At 29.0% G+C, this 22,451-nt stretch overlaps 1 protein-coding gene across 1 annotated transcript in view; it reads left to right on the forward strand.

Annotated features, from left to right (window-relative positions):
* The first annotated feature begins 312 nt into the window (after positions 1 to 312).
* Vinc (vinculin) overlaps positions 313 to 22,451 on the forward strand; it is a 40,961-nt gene continuing 18,822 nt past the window's right edge. The window contains exon 1 of the mRNA XM_075298633.1: positions 313 to 400. The gene's annotated coding sequence lies outside the window, so the exon portion shown is untranslated. The remainder of the gene's footprint in view (positions 401 to 22,451) is intronic.

The raw sequence follows: 22,451 nt of genomic DNA on the forward strand, positions 1-22,451 counted from the left end.
GAAAACACATGTAAAAGAATTACACCGGTTCAAGAGAGAAAATCTCTATTTACCAGATGTTATTGAGAGATAGAGAGAGTAAAAGAAAAAGAAACCAATGTAAATAAATTCTTTACGCTCCTAAAGTCAAAGTAAAGCAACATCATCATCATCATTTGGGAGAATATAAATTGCTAGGCTCCAATCTTATAAACTCACATACACATTCATACAGTCATTGCCTTTTCGAGAGATTGTGTGGGGGGCCAAATATCGTTAAGCTGTCCCCATGCATAAACCAAAAATGAAAATGAAACACACTCATTTAGTTGGCGAAGAATTCTCGGGCGAGTAAGTTGTGCTGAAGACAATAAGCGGTAAAATTATCAACAGAAAAAAGAAAGATTATAGATAGAAGAAAGTAAATAATGAAATAAAAATAAATTGTTGTTGTTGTTATTATGGGTGTCGTGTTGTTGTTGTAATATACTAGTGATTTATTGAAGAAGCAAAAAAAAAAACACAAATACATATTATAAGCAAAAACCAAAAAAAAAATCATTAAAATAAAACTTAAAATTTATCTTTACTATATGATTAACAAAAAATAACCACATTAAAATTAAATGTCATCCCTTTCAATCAATAAAAAATTAAATTTAATTAAAATCAATTAAAACTTCAACAAACATAAAACGTGTGCTAAATTTGGAAACCTCAATTTTAAATGTGAGCAAAATTAAAAACAAAAAAATCTTAGTGAGGTGGTGTTCTATAGAAATGAAATGAAGCGAAAATTGTGTCTATATCTAAATGCTATTTAACCAACAAAAAAAAAATATACCCCAAAAAGATTCAACAAAAAAAAGAAAAAAAGAACAAGAAGAAACGATTTTCTATGTGTGTCAAAATTTGATCTTGCCAAATGTGGAATGGGGGGAGGGGGCCGCCAACACCAACCATATTGAAGAAGTAGCAAACAAGCAAATGTTGTGTTGTTGCTATTGTTGCTTCTGTTCTGATGATCTGTTTGGCCAGCCAAAATGACTCACCAATATAAAGAACTGAAATTAACAATAAATACCTCTCTCATTCTATTATGGTCTCCACAAACCTTAACTGTAGGGGCTGTCTAGCAGCACTTGAATATGAATCAATTGTTGTTCTCTTCTCCTTATTTACTCTTTGTAAAGTAACGTGTTTTATGCTGGAGTACTTTGTGTGTTGGGAATAATTGGGGAGAGAGAGAGATAGAAAAGATGAGCAAATTCTTATTTTTGTGAGTTTACACTACATGTTTCCCTTGAGATTGAGGGAACTTGTTGATATAATGAAACATAAAAATATGTATCGGTGCGGGGGAGCTGTTGAGAATATTAATATGGGCTCCCTTATAGTAGCCATCAGGCTGACAATTGAAGTAGAAATAAGCGCCCAAAGATAAAATTATCAATTAAAACTACTGTCATATATTATTCCTCATTGCTTTTGAGCGATTAATGTTTTTGTTTTTTGTGGTGTTTGTTTGCATATGCACTTCTAAAGCTTCCCCTAAAACTCAGATGATTTATTTATATTAATGTGGTTTATTGGGTACCTAAATATTGAGTAGGTTTCAATACGACTTCATCGGCCCCGCCCGGCTTTCCTGAAAAATAAGTTTTCTCGGGACCTATAACACTCTTTTGTCTTAATGAAATATTGCCTTTAAATTATTGGCTAAACACACAGCAAAGAGGATTCTTATATACTCGTATTGGTTGCTCCAACATTATGAACCCGTCTTAAAAATTCTTTTTTCTTGATGCATGAAATATGATAAAAATTTTAGATTTGCCTCTAATGCAATATTGTATCTATTCCCTTAAACAATCTTGATTAAATAGACTGCAGTAGCAAAATCAGTAAAGTTGCCGGGCTATGTTATGGCGAAACCATCTTTGGCAAACATTTTTAAGAATTGATTTCTAATATTAATATTTCGTGTACAGCGATTTCTGATATTTGGATTCCAAAGACTATTGGATAAAAATTGATATTCAAATCCCTTAAATGTTAAACCAAATTTACAGCCTTTTTTTTGTCCCTCTATCGCTTTTATTCTTCCTCCCCCACCATGACCACATATGATGCCCTACTTCTGCGGTTGATTTGTTTGCTTATTATGCCAAGTTCCATGAATTATGAGGCAATTTTTAATGGTGAAATATTTTCATGATGCTCATGAATGATAATGGTGGAAGCAACCAAGTAACCAGTAGCATCTGGCATTACAAAAAGAATGAGCTGTCTTTTGTTGATAGAATTTAATTGATTATTCCCATAATGATTGTGTTTTCAATTAAAAATTCTCTCGTCATAGCGTATGACGGTAACTTTATTGTGCTAATTTTGAATTTCGAGTAAATCAGTTACTTACAATTGATTTAATTAAGGAATGTGTATAGAAAATATTAGAGGCTTGGGGCGCGCTTTTAGCCAGCGGTTTTTTTTTTTTATTGATGAGGTGTTTGTCTTAAAGCCTCTATATTATTATGCAGCTCTAGAAAATAAATTAATTTATATGTATATAGATCATATTAGGTATTTTCTTGGGTGACATTTGATGATATCTTTGTTGTAAGCAATAGGGGGTTACAGAAATATTTCAAATACATTCAGATATGTACCAAACTTTAATTTATCCAATTTAAGGCGAAATATTTTCTAATTGAAGAAACTGTTACAATGTTTAGGACAATCTAATCTAATATGTTAAAGAGTTAAAATCAGCGTTACCATTGTGCCACTTTTTTCAAGCGGTGATACTTCTGTACCACCTTTTTGTTGTGCCACTAAATGTGATACTTTTTACTATTTTGCGCCACTTTTTTTGTCATACTGTGCCACTTTTTAATTACATTCATTTATACTGTAATATATTTTACACATTTCGAACGCAAATAGCATTAATGGTAATGGTTTAATGGTAGTTAGTAAATCTTACATTGCCCTTGGCTTCATGAAACGGCAGAGCAAAGAATTCAACGATCCCTTAGTCACGAAAAATTTATACACGTCATTAGTAAGACCAAATCTGGTATATGGTTCCGTAGTTTTGAATCCCTACTATGCCATTTTTAAGAATATGCTTAAATCTGTTCAGAAGCAATTTCTTCTAATTTGTCTTCGCGGACGTGGCTGGAACCACAGCTCACTTCCGTCATACGAATTTAGACTAAATACATTGCCGTATCTAGACATTTTTAACCAGGGGGGCTAAGCTCCCCTATCTATACTACAGTAACAATATATAATGGAAAATCATATATAGGTTTTTACATTCTAGGGGAGGCTAATTTTTCTCTGGAAGGGGCTAAGCCCTCCCCCCAGAGGCCTTACTACGCTTATGACTAAATATTATTAGATTACCCTTATTATCGAGTGGGAGGACTACGAGTATGTTAACTGTAACTTTTGTTATGAATATTGTTCAAGGAAAAATTGAATTCCGATCAGACCTAGAGAAATTTTGAGCCTTTGCGTATTTCTTACGATGGAGCCAATTATGCCCAGCAAAAAAATTGGAAGTGGTCCACAAACATCTCTTTTAAAGCCCATCCCAGAATCCCCCATCGACTTTTTTCAACTTCCGACGCAGTCCTTTTGGACAAGTCCACAAACATTTCTTCGAAAGCGCATCTTGGGATCTCCCAATGATTTTTTTCTACTTCCGATGCAGTCGCTGTGGACAAGTATTAGAAAGTACGCAATCAGGCTATTTTAAGTGCAAATTTTGGACACTTAAACTTTACAAAAAAAGAGTAAATAAAAAAAGAAAATAGAAAATTAATAAAAAAGTAAAAAAATAATAATAAAAAAATCATTTCCGCTGGGATTTGAACCTGTACCGTTTAACTTTTTCGCTTCCATGGAAGTTCTTTTGCGAAGGTTTTGCAAATTATGAGAATATTTAATTTTTTTGCTTTTTATTGGACAAAATATATTTATACGAAAATGTATGCCGAAAATAAAAAATAAAAACGATGCATAAAAAATATTTGATAAAAAAATTGCCTCTGGTGAGAATTGAACCTGCGTTTCTTATTTTTTCGTTCATACTAATAAAGAACATATCGAGAAGCAATTAGAATGTTATTCCTTGGTGTCGTATTACGATCATACCACAAACATTTGAATTGACCTTTCGACGCTTTATGTTCAATGGCGTTTGTGGCTGAGTGTGCTAAGGCGTTCTGTTATGGTGCCAACAAACCCAGGTTCAACCCCTGGTCGGAGCGAAAAAGGTTTTCAAATTGTAAAAATTTGTAAAAATTAGGTAATAGGCAAATAGTAGTGTAATAAAAAATATGGACGAAAAAAAGTGAAATTGGTTAAAAAAAAATTGTTTCGCTTTTTAAATTTCTTCATTCAAATTAACTTCCAGGGCCCAACTTCTAAAGCAATGCAAATGATCCAAAAAGGGAGTACTTCCGTCCTATGACAAGCCCATGTAAAATTCATTGGAGATGATCCAAGTTTGCACTACTTCCGGATCGCAGATTGGGGATCCAAACTACTTTTTTAGAAGCTCTTTTTTTGCTGGGATGGTAATAATGATTGTTGAATTTTTTTTATGAAAACGTGTCCCACCTTATATGGCTTGTGACACTTTTTGTGCTACTTTCTAGAAATTCCCAACGGTTGAAATTAAAACAATTGTACTAAAAACTATTTTTTTAATATTGATAGGAATATTCTTTTATAAAATACTTTTATAAAGTAAAGAAAAATTCCAGCTTTTAATTACCGAGAAATGAGAAGTGAACATTTGCTAAAATCTTGGGATACCGTTGCCGGAAAACCCCCCTAATTAGCAAGAAACAGCTGATCTCAGTGTATTGTGAATAAGTTTTATCAATCCCTACTACCAAAATAATTTAAGACCTTTACGCCACAGTTTATTACATCCCGTTTCTAGCTGGCATTAAATTTATTTAAAGGGATTAAAAATTATTTACCTGCAAACACTTCTGTTTAATTAGTCTAAGCATTAATAATGAATATCATCATGATGAAGAATAATAGAAACAATTTTTGTTTTAACTTCTATTTTAATCTTTTTTAGAAAATATCATTCTTGTTATCTACAAAGATAAGAGAAATATGCAGAAACTCTAACGATTCGTGTATCCCTATTTACATAAATTTCTCTAGTTCTATAGATAAAGTGGGGAAAGGAACAACAAATAAACTGGAATCACTTCATTATAAAATGTAGAATGTCAAAATTGAGTGACATTTAAATAGATAAACATGGAATTTGTATCATTTACAAAACCAACACTATGTTTTCACTATAAATAATTAGCAAAAATACAGATTGAATCAATCAAAATGTAAGGTTTTCATTGTAAATAAAATAAATTATTTCGGTCAAATCGGCCGAAATCTCCACCACCGTGAATTAGAGATAATAGCTTACTTTCAAAACTCTTCGTCATAGCGGGTTGCATGCAAATATATAGACTTTTAGAGGGTTTAATGAGAGTTTCTTTGGCAAGCACATGTGACAAAATGTTTCTTATATTAATAAGAGTTCATAAGTTTCTCAAATGAGTATAATTAGTTTAAATTATGTCTGTCTAGAACTTTATATAGCGCTAAAGACATTTAAAAAAAATTTTTTAAAGCCAATTTTTTCTTCCAAAAATATAAGGCTACATTTTCTTTCATTGTGGGTTAAATTTTTTTCTGGGTGAAGAAATGAAATCGCAAGATGGGTTTATATGGGGCTATACCAAACATGGACCTATACAAACCATTTGCGGCATACGTATTTATGAACCTAAAGTACCTCTAGATTTTAAATTTCACATAAATCGGATAAAAGTTGGACTATCTAGAAGCCCAAGAAGTCAAATCGGAAGATCGGTCTATATGGGAACTATACCAAAACATGGGCGAATACACATTATATTCGGTAAAACACCAATTTATATACTCGAGACCAGCGTTGCCACAATGAATTTTTATTTTATATGGGGGCTATACCAAACATGGACCTATACACACCATTTGCGACATACCTATTTATGAACCTAAAGTACCTCTAGATTTTAAATTTCACATAAATCGGATAAAAGTTGGACTATCTAGAAGCCCAAGAAGTCAAATCGGAAGATCGGTCTATATGGGAACTATACCAAAACATGGGCGAATACACATTATATTCGGTAAAACACCAATTTAGATACTCGAGGCCAGCGTTGCCACAATGAATTTTTATTTTGGACCAACATTTTTTCAAAATTGGACTAAAATTCGTACCAGCGGACCATTTTTCCAAATTACATTAATATAATTTAAAAGTTAAAAATTTTCCAAAATTGTTTTCTTCGATAGAAAATTTTGTCAAATTTTTATTTCTATATAAAAAAATTTGTCAAATTTTTATTTCTATATAAAAAATTTTGTCAAATTTTTATTTCTATAGACGATTTTGTCAAAATTATATTTCTATAGAAAATTTTGCCAAAATTTTATTTCTATAGAAAATTTTGTCAAAATTTTATTTCTATTGAAAATTTTGTTAAAAATTTTATTTCTATAGAAATTTTTGTCCAAATTTTATTTCTATAGAAAATTTTGTCCAAATTTTATTTCTATAGAAAATTTTGTCCAAATTTTATTTCTATAGAAAATTTTGTCCAAATTTTATTTTTATAGAAAATTTTGTCAAAATTTTATTTAAATAGACAATTTTTTCAAAATTTTATTTCTATAGAAAATTTTGTAAAAATTTCATTTCTTTAGGAAATTTTGTCAAAATTCCATTTCTATAGAAAATTTTACCAAAATTGTATTTCTTGTTTTCTTCGATAGAAAATTTTGTCAAATTTTTATTTCTATATAGAAATTTTTGTCAAATTTTTATTTCTATAAACGATTTTGTCAAAATTTTATTTCTATAGACAATTTTGTCAAAATTTTATTTCTATAGAAAATTTTGTCAAAATAATATTTTTATATTTTTGTTAAAATTTTATTTCTATAGAAAATTTTGTTCAAATTTTATTTTTGTAGAAAATGTTGTCCAAATTTTATTTTTATAGAAAATGTTGTCCAAATTTTATTTAAATAGACAATTTTTTTCAAAATTTTATTTCTATAGAAAATTTTGTCAAAATTTCATTTCTTTAGAAAATTTTGTTAAAATTCCATTTCTATAGAAAATTTTGCCAAAATTTTATTTCTATATAAATTTTTGTCAAAATTTCATTTCTTTAGGAAAATTTGTTTATAGAAAATTTTGCCAAAATTGTATTTCTATAGAAAATATTGTTAAAATTTTATTTCTATAGAAAATTTTGCCAAAATTGTCATTTCATTTATTTAACAATTAGTAATACAAAGCCTTTCTACAGAAAATTTTGTCAAAATTTTAAAAATTGTGAAAAATTACCGATTTGACGAAAATGGACCAAAATCAAACAAATTCGATTTGGTCCGACCATCGGACCAAATTTAAAATTTAATAATTTTTTGGACAAATTTTGGTCCGATCGGACCAAAATGGCAACCCTGCTCGAAACTACAAATTTATATGCTCAAGACTACAAATTAGGGGGTTGATTTATATGGAGGCTATACCAAAACCTGAATCGATATAGCGCATCTTCGGACATGATCTGCCTACAGACAAAAGGTGAGTCAGCACGACAGATACGTCATTGAGGACTGTAATTACAATAGACAGACAGACGGACATCGTCATATCGTCTTGGAATTTCTCCCCGATCGGGAATACATATACCTTCCATAGTCGGTTAAACGATATTTCGATGTGTTACAAACGGAATCATAAACTTATACCTCCATTACCATTCTATTGAATAGAAATAATATTGTTCACATTTTTTTCTGTGTGTACTAAGAAATGGCACGAGAAACACTCAGAAGAGTGCTCAGCATTATTTGGGGAGATAACTATCAGTACAAAATTTTTTAGTGTCCGACCGAACCATTTTTGTACATGGTAGTAGAAAGTGTCTAAATTCTACAAAAAGTACCCGAAACGGTTTAGATTTTGGTTTCATTTACTAAGGTGTGGTTCTTGTATCTGTTACTGGAAACTTTTTAGATTTTGGTTTCATTTACTAAGGTGTAAGTAAAAGTAAGCATTTATCTGAGGTCTGAACCCATCTGTCTACAAATTTTGTCATAACAGGTTGGCTGATAAGTCCTCGGACTAACAGAGAAAACCACATTTTTTAGTCAAAATTCGTTTTTATTATTTAACATAGTTCCCTTCAAGAGCGATACAACGATTATAACGACCTTCCAATTTTTTGATACCATTTTGGTAGTACTCCTTCGGTTTTGCCTCAAAATAGGCCTCAGTTTCGGCGATCACCTCTTCAATGCAGCCAAATTTTTTCCCTGCGAGCATCCTTTTGAGGTCTGAGAACAAGAAAAAGTCGCTGGGGCCAGATCTGGAGAGTACGGTGGGTGGGGAAGCAATTCGAAGCCCAATTCATGAATTTTTACCATCGTTCTCAATGACTTGTGGCACGGTGCGTTGTCTTGGTGAAACAACACTTCTTCTTCATATGGGGCCGTTTTGCCGCGATTTCGACCTTCAAACGTTCCAATAACGCCATATAATAGTCACTGGTGATGGTTTTTCCCTTCTCAAGATAATCGATAAAAATTATTCCATGCGCATCCCAAAAAACAGAAGCCATTATTTTGCCAGCGGACTTTTGAGTCTTTCCACGACTCGGAGACCGGTTCACCGGTCGCTGTCCACTCAGCCCACTGTCGATTGGACTCAGGAGTGTAGAGATGGAGCCATGTTTCATCCATTGTCACATATCGACGGAAAAACTCGGGGGTATTACGAGTTAACAGCTGCAAACACCGCCCAGAATCATCAACACGTTGTTGTTTTTAATGTGAGCTCGCGCGGCACCCATTTTGCACAGAGCTTCCGCATATCCAAATATTGATGAATGATATGACCAACACGTTCTTTTGATATCTTTAAGGCCTCTGCTATCTCGATCAACTTCATTTTACGGTCATTCAAAATCACTTTTTGGACACCTCTTTCGGGCGTCCACCGTCCTCCGTGCTCATTTCACCACGCTTGAATTTTGCATACCAATCAATTATTGTTGATTTCCCTGGGACAGAGTCCGAAAACTCATTATCAAGCCAAATTTTTGCTTCCACCGTATTTTTCCCCTTCAGAAAACAGTATTTTATCAAAACACGAAATTCCTTTTTTCCATTTTTTTTCAAAATCTCACACACAAACTAATTGACTTACAGACGTCAAATTTTGACACGAATCATTTGAAGGTTGGTACTATATAAAAATAATATGCATTTAATACTAGCGACGCCATCTATGTGTCAGACCGGAGACTTCTCAGCCAACCTGTTAAAAACATTCCATGACTCTGTTTCTTAACTCGACTACTGCAAATATGTGAAGGAGATGGCTGAGCTGTCACTATAAATAGGGGAAATAAGCTCTCTTCTTGTGTAAGATTCATTAAAGAATACCAGAAAACTGATATTTCTTAGAAAGGTTAGGCATCATTGTATAACACAAATTAATCAAAAAGTTGCGTAATTCAACAAAAATGTTGCAAATTTATAACATTTAGTGGCAAATATATAATCGCGGAAAAAGTGTCCCAGGGTAACACTAGGCTTGAACTCTTCTACAAATGCGATAAGCAAAAATATAGTATTATTAAGTTATAGACATTTCCTTTCACGTGATTATACAATTTAGAATGATTTCAAATTATGTATAGAATATGAATTTATTTTTTTATTCTATTTTTTGTTAAAACATAAATAGAAAACGGAAACAGAAACAGAAACAGAAAAATCCACTTGAGGTTTACTAAAATCCCTCCGAAAATCTTAAGCCTACATTCCCAATTCAATTTTCAATAACCCTTCCATACAGTCATTCCTGAAGTAGCGCGAACCTTAACAGAGACATAAAGTTTAATGAAGAAATAGCAATCCAATCAAAACATTTGTAAACATTGTGACAAGGTTAAGCCTTTTTTGTCCTCGTTTTCCGAAAGAAATAAGAAGGGATATAGATAAAATTCATACCATTTTATATAACTCACGTTGTCGTTTCACACAAATATTAATAACAATTTTTTTTTTCGCTGACGTTTGTGTTTTTTTTTTGTTTTCTATGAGATTGGTATTTTTTTCATGTTTCCATATCCACTCCTATAAATGGTTTTACTTTCTTCCTCATAACAGTCAGCCATTGTCGCGTTTTGTAGACAAGGTAGCTTACTCGTTTTCTTTCTTGCTGTCTTTCTTTCATATGCCTTGGTTTTTGTCTTTGTTTGTAAACAAACAATGAAAAGTGAATCTTTTTAGATGGATAAAAATGGAAATTCTAATGTCACCCCTTTTGGGTGGACAACCATCATCAACATGGCCCATATTGGGGAAACTACAAAAATTCATTCATAAACCAATGTGCATAAGTACAGTGTGGTGTAAAAAGTGTGCCGTAAGTTCGGCCAGGCCGAATCTTATGTACCCTCCACCATGGATTGTGTATATATTAGACGGTGTATATATTACACAAAAAGGCAGATTAAAAACCTATATAATTCAGTCTTTGACCGGTATGAATTTTTGCGCGGTAAAAGAGAGGCAGAAGTGAAATATCAGTTTATATGGGAGCTATATCCAATTATGAACCTATATGGTCCAATTTTTGTGTGTGATTAGTAACAAATTTTTGCAAGATCTAATGAAATTTGCTTATCCAGGAAGAATTCAAATCTGTGCGTATTGGTTTATGTGGGCGCTATACATAACTATGGGAGCCACCGTGGTGCAATGGTTAGCATGCCCGCCTTGCATACACAAGGTCTTGGGTTCGATTCCTGCTTCGACCGAACACCAAAAGTTTTTCAGCGGTGGATTATCCCACCTCAGTAATGCTGGTGACATTTCTGAGGGTTTCTAGGCTTCTCTAAGTGGTTTTACTGCAATGTGGAACGCCGTTCGGACTCGGCTATAAAAAGGAGGTCCCTTATCAGTGAGCTTAACATGCAATCGGGCAGCACTCAGTGATAAGGAGAAGTCCGCCAATGTGGTATCACAATGAACTGAATAGTCTAAGTGAGCCTGATACATCGGGCTGCCACCTAACCTAACCTAACTATGGACCGATATGGACGATATGTTAGCGACCATATACAGCATACCAAATTTCAGCCAAATCGGATGAAATTTTCCCCTCCAAAAAATTTGCTCTTCCAAGAGGATCCCGAGGTCAAATCTGGGTTCGGTTTATATGGGGGCTATATATAATTATAGACCGATATGAACCAATTTTAGCATGGTTGTTATAGACCTTATACTAATATAAGGTACAAAATTTTAACCGAATCTGCCGAAATTTGCTCCTCCAAGAAGCTCCGGAGGTCAAATCTGGGGACAGACTTATATGGGGGCTATATATAAACATGGACCGACATGGATAAATTTTTGCGTAGTTGTTAGTGGCCATATACTTACACAACATAGAAAATTTCAACCGAATCGGATGAAATTTGCTCCTCCACTAGGCTCCGAAAGCCAAATCTGGGGATCGGTTTATAAGGGCGGTATATATAATTATGGACCGATATGGACCAATTTTTGCATGGCTGTTAGATACCATATATTGATATAACGTACAAAATTTTAACCGAATCGGATCAAATTTGAATTGGAGCCAAGAGGCTCCAGAGGTCAAATCTGGGGATCGGTTTATAACATAAGGGGGCTATATATAATTATGGACCTATATGGACCAACCTTAGCATGGGTATTAGAGGTCATATACTAATACCACGTATCAAATTTCAACCAGATCGGAAGAAATTTGCTTCTTCAAGAGGATCCGCAAACCAAATCTGGGGATCGATTTATATGGGGGCTATATATAATTATGGACCTATATGAACCAATCTTAGCATGGGTATTAGAGGTCATATACAAACAACACGTATCAAATTTCAACTAGATCAGAAGAGCCAAGAGGATCCGCAAGCCAAATCTGGAGATCGGTTTATAAGGGGGCTATATATAATTATGGACCTATATGGACCAATCTTAGCATGGTTATTAGACGTCATATACCACGTACCAAATTTCAACCAGATCGGAAGAAATTTGCTCCTCCAAGAGGATACACAAGCCAAATCTGGGGATCGGTTTATAAGGGGGCTAAATATAATTATAGACCTATATGGACCAATCTTAGCATGGGTATTAGAGGTCATATACAAACACCAAGTACCAAATTTCAACCAGATCGGAAGAAATTTGCTCCTCCAAGAGGATCCGCAAGCCAAATCTAGGAGTCGGATTATATGGGGGCTATACGTAAACGAGGTCCGATATGGCCCATTTCCAATACCATCTGACCTACATCAATAACAACTAATTGTGCCAAGTTTCAAGTCGATAGCTTGTTTCGTTCGGAAGTTAGCGTGATTTCCACAGACGGACATAGCTAGATCGACTCAGAATTTCACCACGACGCAGAATATATATACTTTATGGGGTCTTAAACCAATATTTCGATGTGTTACAAACGGAATGACAAAGTTAATATACCTCCCATCCTATGGTGGAGGGTATAACAATTGCGGGTTTAGAAGCTCAAGAAGTCATTTCGGGAGATAGGTCCTTTGGAGTCTATATCAAGTAATGGACCGGTATATACCATATTCGTTGCACCTATTTGTGTTCCTAAAATACCTCGAGATTTCCAATTTCAGGCAAATCGGATTAAACTATGGTTTTTAGAAGCTCACGACCCCAAATCAGGGATTGGTTTATATTACCTGAATCGATATAGCCCATCTTCGAATTTGACTTGCCTGAAAATTAAAAACGAATCCTCGAACTACTATATCTGAATTATTATATATTTTCCTTATTTTATATATTTTTCTGCTTATTTTAATGACATGAACTAAAAATAAAAATAAGAAAAAATCTAAAAATCTCAATTAATTTAAAGCCAGACAGGTCGCTAAAACATTGTCCTTATTTTAAAGAAGTCACATCTTTGGCTCCGAATCAATACCAAAATCCTTAAGGGAAGGTCAAAATCTTTGGATCCAATTAAACTTTTTTAAGTGAGGAGGTTTAAGTGTTCCCTATTATTCCTATGGTAAACATTTTTGTCACCACAGCTATATCCGTCTGTCAATCTCCTACAACCCTTTTGCTAACCGGGAGGACATCGTTGTATCCGCAGCTGCAATGTACCTACAGTCAATTACCACGCTCTCCATTCTAATCTAACATCGTCCCTACATTCCCCTCACCTTTAAAGACAGGTTCGTGGAACCTACATACAAAAAAATTCTCATTCAATCACGAAATTAATTGATCTAATTAAATTTTTAATTGGAAAGTCTTCAATCACAGAAATGATAGTATGAATTAAAAAAATAATTGCTCCAATTAAAAATTTTATTGATAGTTTTTTGTTTTGATTTTTTTGATTGATTTTGTTTTCAATTGAAAATTTTTTGAACCAATTAAATGTTTAATTGAATATTTTTTAAAACTCAATGAAACCTTTAATTGGAAAAAATTTTCATGAAATTTTTTTCTGTGTAACATCCCTTAAATCCCTTCTTAAATGTAAAGATTCAATGTTTCAGTTAATTTGAGGGCGATTTCTTTGAACCAAAAATTTATTTCTTTAAGGAAAATTAGAATTGGTTCAAAGACATACGACTTTAATGGAGGGACGCCAATTTCCAAAATGTGTGTCCTAAATTTAAAACGAAATTTGTCCTTAACATTGTGTAAATTACGCATCCAAAAAAATAGCGTGCGTATTCTTTAATTCCACATAAATGTTTTTTTTTTTCAAATTTTCCTTTAATTAAAATGTCTTTATACCAAAGAAAATTTCCCTTAATAACATATTATACTTATACTAATCCAAATAATTTCTATAACCACTGTCTTTCTAAAAAAAACATATCTTCACAAACCCATATCTTCACCAACCAACAAACCATACAAGCATTGATGGGGGTTTAGATATTCGATTGTGCCATCACTCGATTGCCCTTAAATGGTATTGTAGTCCATTATGGTTAAAGCAAAGAATGGGCATTAGTTAGCATGAGTATATGACTAACTGTTCAATTTGTATTCTACCAAAGTTAAATACTGAATGAATTTTTTTCCCATGACCTGAGCTTCCACTAACTAGCTGATGTCTTGGGACAGGGGGGAATGAAGTGTGGAATGGTCTATTATGAGATATTTTGTGTTGTGATTCATAATCAACAGACGTTACAATTTTGTATTTTGTTCTTCATGGAAGAATGCAATGCATTTTGTGTGTGTTTTCTTTTTTCCTTTTCAATGTCAAAACAATGGGATTGTGGGAAGGAAAGATGGTTTTCACTTTTCTTAATGAATTTCTTTGGATTGCATGCAACACGGAGACTATTTTGTAATATATTAGTGGTCATTTGTCTTAGGAAAACAAATGCAACACCTAATTTTTGCTATCATTCTTTATGCATTGGCATCTCTTAGAGGCCCACCCATATAAAAATAGGCTAAATATTATATAAAACAAGAGTCAAATTAGCTATGAGAGACTGGTTTAATTACAAAGAAAAGATAAAGAGAAAATTTACACAATAGTAAGGACAAATTTCTTTAAAATAAAGAAATTCTAATTAAAGTAATATTTATAGTAATTATCTTCAAAATACATTGAAAAAAAAATATTGATCTCATATAAAAGATTATAAAAGCTCAATTGTAGGATACTCAATTTACACAATATTAAGGACAAATTTCGTTAAAATAGTATATCTTTGTAATAGGCAAATTTTCATTAATATAAAGACAAACATTTTTATTAAAAAAAATTAATTAACTATGATATTGAATTTTTGAATTGAATGCAAAAAAAAATCTAAAATATAGGCTAGGGATTAATTTTTTATTAAAAAAATTTAACTATGATATTGAATTTTTAAATTAAATATAAAAAAAATTCTAAAATATAGGCTAGGGATTATTTTGAGGGTTTGGCATCACGGTTACCACAGTTGGTAGAATTCTACCAAAAAAGTGTAGATTTTTTACTGTTTGGTAGATTTCTTGATTTTGCCAAAATTTTCTATAGAAATAAAATTTGGCAACATTTTCTATAGAAATAAAATTTTGGCAAAATTTTCTATAGAAATAAAATTTTCACAAAATTTTCTACAGAAATAAAATTTGGACAAAATTTTCTGTAGAAATAAAATTTTGGCAAAATTTTCTAAAGAAATAAAATTTGGGCAAAATTTTCTATAGAAATAAAATTTGGGAAAAATTTTCTATAGAAATAAAATTTGGGCAACATTTTCTACAGAAATAAAATTTGGGCAAAATTTTCTGTAGAAATAAAATTTGGGCAACATTTTCTAAAGAAATAAAATTTTGGCAAAATTTTCTATAGAAATAAAATTTGGGAAACATTTTCTATAGAAATAAAATTTGGGCAACATTTTCTATAGAAATAAAATTTTGGCAAAATTTTCTATAGAAATAAAATTTTGGCAAAATTTTCGATAGAAATAAAATTCTGGCAAAATTTTCTATAGAATAAAAATTTGGGCAAAATTTTCTATAGAAATAAAATTTGGGCAAAATTTTCTATAGAAATAATATTTGGGCAAAATTTTCTGTAGATATAAAATTTTGCCAAAAATTTTCTGAAGCAATAAAATTTTAGGAAAATTTTCTATAGAAATAAAGTTTTGGCAAAATTTTCTATAGAAATAAAATTTTGACAAAATTTTCTATAGAAATAAAATTTTGGCACAATTTTGTATAGAAATAAAACTTTAGCAAGATTTTCTATAGAAATAACATTTTGACAAAATTTTCTATAGAAATAAAATTTTGGCAAAATTTTCTATAGAAATAAAATTTTGGCAAAATTTTCCATAGAAATAAAATTTGGACAAAATTTTCTATAAAAATAAAGTTTTGGCAAAATTTTCTATAGAAATAAAATATTGACAAAATTTTCTATAGAAATAAAATTTGGGCAAAATTATCTGTAGATATAAAATTTTTCCAAACATTTTCTATAGCAATAACATTTTGCCAAAATTTTATATAGAAATAAAATTTTGGCAAAATTTTCTACAGAAATAAAATTTGGGCATACTTTTCTATAGAAATAAAATTTTGGCAAAATTTTCTATAGAACTAAAATTTTGAGAAATTTTTCTATAGAAATAAAATTTTGGCAAAATTTTCTAAAGAAATAAAATTTGGGCAAAATTTTCTGTAGAAATAAAATTTTGGCAAAATTTTCTAAAGAAATAAAATTTTGGCATAATTTTCTATAGAAATAAAATTTGGGAACAATTTTCTATAGAAATAACATTTAGGCAAAATTTTCTATAGAAATAAAATTTTGGATAGAAATAAAATTCTGGCAAAATTTTCTATAGAATAAAAATTTGGGCAAAATTTTCTATAGAAATAAAATTTGGGCAAAATTTTCTATAGAAATAATATTTGGGCAAAATTTTCTGTAGATATAAAATTTTGCCAAAAATTTTCTGAAGCAATAAAATTTTAGGAAAATTTTCTATAGAAATAAAGTTTTGGCAAAATTTTCTATAGAAATAAAATTTTGACAAAATTTTCTATAGAAATAAAATTTTGGCACAATTTTGTATAGAAATAAAACTTTAGCAAGATTTTCTATAGAAATAACATTTTGACAAAATTTTCTATAGAAATAAAATTTTGGCAAAATTTTCTATAGAAATAAAATTTTGGCAAAATTTTCCATAGAAATAAAATTTGGACAAAATTTTCTATAAAAATAAAGTTTTGGCAAAATTTTCTATAGAAATAAAATATTGACAAAATTTTCTATAGAAATAAAATTTGGGCAAAATTATCTGTAGATATAAAATTTTTCCAAACATTTTCTATAGCAATAACATTTTGCCAAAATTTTATATAGAAATAAAATTTTGGCAAAATTTTCTACAGAAATAAAATTTGGGCATACTTTTCTATAGAAATAAAATTTTGGCAAAATTTTCTATAGAACTAAAATTTTGAGAAATTTTTCTATAGAAATAAAATTTTGGCAAAATTTTCTAAAGAAATAAAATTTGGGCAAAATTTTCTGTAGAAATAAAATTTTGGCAAAATTTTCTAAAGAAATAAAATTTTGGCATAATTTTCTATAGAAATAAAATTTGGGAACAATTTTCTATAGAAATAACATTTAGGCAAAATTTTCTATAGAAATAAAATTTTGGCAAAATAACATTTGGGCAAAATTTTCTATAGAAATAAAATTTTGGCAAAATTTTCTATAGAAATAAAATTTTGGCAAAATTTTCGATAGAAATAAAATTCTGGCAAAATTTTCTATAGAATAAAAATTTGGGCAAAATTTTCTATAGAAATAAAATTTGGGCAAAATTTTCTATAGAAATAAAATTTGGGCAAAATTTTCTGTAGATATAAAATTTTGCCCAAAATTTTCTGAAGCAATAAAATTTTAGGAAAATTTTCTATAGAAATAAAGTTTTGGCAAAATTTTCTATAGAAATAAAATTTTGACAAAATTTTCTATAGAAATAAAATTTTTAAAAAATTTTCTATAGAAATAAAATTTTGGCACAATTTTGTATAGAAATAAAATTTTGACAAAATTTTCTATAGAAATAAAATTTGGGCAAAATTTTCTGTAAATAAAAAATTTTTCCAAACATTTTCTATAGCAATAAAATTTTAGCAAGATTTTCTATAGAAATAAAATTTTGGCAAAATTTTCTATAAAAATAAAATTGGGCAAAATTTTCTATAGAAATAAAATTTTGGCAAACTTTGCTATAGAAATAAAATTTGGGCAAAATTTTCTGTAGAAATAAAATTTTGACAAAATTTTCTATAGAAATAAAATTTTTGGCAAAATTTTCTATAGAAATAAGATTTTGACAAAATTTTCTATAGAAATAAAATGTTAAGAAGATTTTTTATAGAAATAAAGTTTTGGCAAAATTTTCTATAGAAATAAAATTTTGACAAAATTTTCTATAGAAATAAGATTTGGGCAAAACTTTCTATAGAATTTTCTATAAAAATAAAATGTTGGCAAAATTTTCGATAGAAATAAAATTTTCTATAGAAATAAAATTTGGACAAAATTTTCTATAGAAATAAAATGTTGACAAAAATTTTTATAGAAATAAAATTTTGACAAAATTTTCTATAGAAATAAAATTTTGGCAAAATTTTCTATAGAAATAAAATTTTGGCAAAATTTTCTATAGAAACAAAATTTTGGCAAAATTTTCTATAGAAATAACATTTTGATAAAATTTTCTATAGAAATAACATTTTGCCAAAATTTTCGATAGAAATAAAATTTTGTCAAAATTGTCTATAGAAATAAAATTTGGCCAAAATTTTCTGTCGATATAACATTTTTCCAAAAATTTTCTATAGAAATAAAATATTGACAAAATTTTCTATAGAAAAAAAAATTGCAAAAATTTTCTATAGAAATAAAATGTTGACAAAATTTTCTATAGAAATAAAATTTTGACAAAATTTTCTATAGAAATAAAATTTGTCAAAATTTTCTATAAAAAAAACTTTGGCAAAATTTGAAATCAAATATTTGAAAAAAATTGGGCAAAATTTTCTATACAGATAAAATTTGGGTAAAATTTTCTATAGAAATAAATAAAATTTTGAGAAAATTTTCTATAGAAATAAAATTTTGACAAAATTTTCTATAGAACTAAAATTAAGGCAAAATTTTCGATAGATATAAAATTCTGGCAAAATTTTCTATAGAATAAAAATTTGGGCAACATTTTTTAAAGAAATAAAATTTGGGCAAAATTTTCTGTAGATATAAAATTTTTAAGTCCTTTACAATATGACTCATCCTACTGAGTATTAGACATTAGTCAGCCAGTGTTTAGTCTCATTCGCCCATTTGTAGTCGTCCATTCGTATCGCTTTGTTTATCAACAATTCTTCCTTTTAATTCCACTCTTCGCAGTGCTTTGATTTCTACGAAATTTGTTAAACATTTCTGGGTAACACGAAATGACGTCAAAAACGCTTGATAATTATAATTGCAATTTTCTAAACAGCCAGACAATATTGGTTTACTGTGAATTATGAATGAAATTTTTAAGCTATGGCGACATGTGTGGGTTTAAAGTACTGATTAATCATTCAATTGAAATTTTACAAAATACAATTAGGGAAATAAATTGTTATCAATATAATAGAGAATATTATTTATAGTATATTTATATAGAAGAGATATTACAGTAATCGATCGAAAACAGAAAAAAAGTTTGTTGTTAAATTGATGATAAAATTAACTTAAGTTTATTGCAAACAATTTATTTTATTTTATTATAATTTTTAATATTTTTTATAATTTTCCCCAACCGAATGAATGTTTCTTCATACCAAGTATGTCTCAAAAATTTTATGAACCAAACGTGGGTATGCATTTCAATGAAGAATAAACAGAAGAAAATCTTCATACACTTATCAAAAATAGTAAGAATGAACTTTTTTCTGTGTGAAGGTCAATATAATTCGATTCAAGTCATAATTTTTTTGAGTGTATAGGTATGTATTTAAAAAAAAAAAGAAAAGTCGTTAAATTCTCATAAAAATATTTCCAAACCATTTCCATGTTTCTTCCGTTTTGAATGCATTTTGAAACCACACCCACGTTTGTATTCATCACACCGTCTCGACCCATTTTAATGCATATTCACTATTCTAAAACAATTTCGATCTTTAAATTGTAGATTTTGCCTTGAAAATTATTATCGTATCCATATTTAGAATTACGTTTGTAAATAAACAATTCCAAGCAAAAAATTGTTGAAATAGTGTGTGCGCGCGTTTCTTTACGGCTTGACATGAAAGTGAAAAAAAAATTATTGTGTAAATTGAAAACAGTGTTGATTGCAATAAAAAGAGAATATTGAAATGCAACAATTTATATGTGAATATATATTGATAGCAATTAAAGCATGTGTCAATAGAAGAAACGAGTTAAGTAAATTGATTGACAGATTGTCGGTGGAAGCTTTAATTTATCGTAATATTTAAGGGTAGTATGCAGTAGAATGAAGCTGACCCCGATTTTATTTCGCAGTAATTTGCAGACACCCTATTTTAAATACTCCATCCAGAGGGAAATCGATTAATGAATCGATTGAAGGGGGTCGATTTATAACATCTACAAATATGAGATATATGATTCAAATCGGGCACCAAATATTGTCGCAGGGAAGGCAACAATATTTAGAGCCGTTTTTTCGAGAAAGTTGAAAAAAGTATTTCGTGTAAATCATAATTATTCTAACCCTGATTTATTATACTAAATATATTTCGAAAAATCCCCACAAAAGTTCCATAATTTCTAGAAATTCACCACGAAATCCCCAAATTCCCAACTTGTCCCCATCCTTGAATGAAAATACCCAATACTGGCAACACAGCTAATGTATGCTATTGCTCTAATCGCCCATTCCATTTGTAACACATAGAGATATTTCCTATATAAAATACGAATTCTTAATCAGAGAGAAAGACGATATAAGGATATCCGTCTGTTTGTGAGAGAGAAATTCTAAGACGATCTAACGCTCTCCGTCTATCTGTCTGTTTTAACATCTAACCAAAACAATCGATTTGCCTGAAATTGGAAATCTAGAAGTATTTTAGTTCATAAAGACCCATGTGACATTTGGAATTTTTTGCCACTCGTGCCAAAAATAATCTGACAAAATATAAAAAAAACTCTAATTTCAAAGTTTTTCGTCAAATTTTTGTCAAAATTTTATATTTTTAGAATATTTTCTCAAAATGTTATTTCTATAGGAAATTTTCTCAAAATTTTATTTCTAAAGAAAATTTTCTCCAAATTTTATTTCTAAAGAAAAATTTCTCAAAATTTTATTTCTATATAAAATTTACTTAAAATTTTATTTCTATAGAAAATCTTCTAAAAATTTTATTTCTATAGAAATATTTTCTCAAAATATTATTTCTATAGAAAATTTCCCAATATTTATTTTTTATAGAACATTTTGGAATAAAATTTTATTGTATGTCTATAAAAAAAATATTTTTATAGGGAATTTTCTCAAAATTTTATTTCTACAGGAAATTTTTTCAAAATTTATTTCTATAGAACACTTTGGAAAAAATTAATTCTATAGAAAATTTTATGAATTTTTTTTCAATAGAAAATTTTCTCAACATTTCAATAGAAAATTTACTCAAAATTTTATTTCTATACAAAGTTTTGTCAAAATTGTATTTCAATAGAAAATTTTGTCAACATTTTTTTTATAGAAAATTTTGTCAACATTTTATTCCTATAGAAAATTTTGTGAAAATTTTGCCAAATTTTTATTTCTATTGAAAATTTGGTCAAAATATTATTTCTCAATATTTTATTTCTAAAACAAAATTTTCTCAAAATTTTGATTTCTATACAAATTTTTTCAAAATTTTATTTCTGTAGAAAATTTTGTCGAAATTTTATTTCTATAGAGAATTTTGTCAAAATTTTATTTTGACAATTTTCTCAATATATTATTTCTAAAGAAAATTTTCTCAAAATTTTGATTTCTATAGAAACATTTTATTTCTTTAGAAAATTTTCTAAAAATTTTATATCTATTAAGAATTTTCTCAAAATGTTATTTCTAATAAAGAAAATTTTCTCAAAATTTTATTTGTACAGAAAATTTTCGCAAAATTTTATTTCTATAGAAAAATTTTCCAAATATTTTTTCTATAAAACATATTGGAAAAAATTAATTCTACAGAAAATTTTTGCAAAATTTTATTTTAATAGAAAATCTTAAAAAAACTTTATGTTTACAGGAAATTTTCTCACAATTTTATCTCTATAGAAAATTTTTGTCAATAATTTATTTCTATAGAAATTTTGTCAAAACTTCATTTCTATAGAAAGTTTTGAAAAAATTTTATTTCTATAGAAAAATTTCCCAAAATTTATTTCTATAGAACATTTTGGAAAAAATAATTTTCGCAAAATTGTATTTCTAGAGAAAAATTTTATTTTTGTAGGAAAATTTTATTTCTAAAGAAATTTTTTTAAAAATTTTAATTCTATACAAAAATTTTCCCAAAATTTTATTTCTACACAAAATTTTCCCAATTTTTTTTTTCAATAGAAAAATTGTATTTCTATAGAAAAATTTTATTTTTATAGGAAAATTTTATTTCTAAAGAAAACTTTTTCAAAATTTTAATTCTATACAAAATTTTTGTTTCTATAGAAAATTTTCGTAAAATTTTATTTCTACACAAAATTTTCCCAATTTTTTTTTCTATAGAAAATTAAATGTTGT

This window comes from Haematobia irritans, chromosome 3 (genome assembly GCF_050003625.1).
Source record: "Haematobia irritans isolate KBUSLIRL chromosome 3, ASM5000362v1, whole genome shotgun sequence".
NCBI lineage: Eukaryota > Metazoa > Arthropoda > Insecta > Diptera > Muscidae > Haematobia > Haematobia irritans.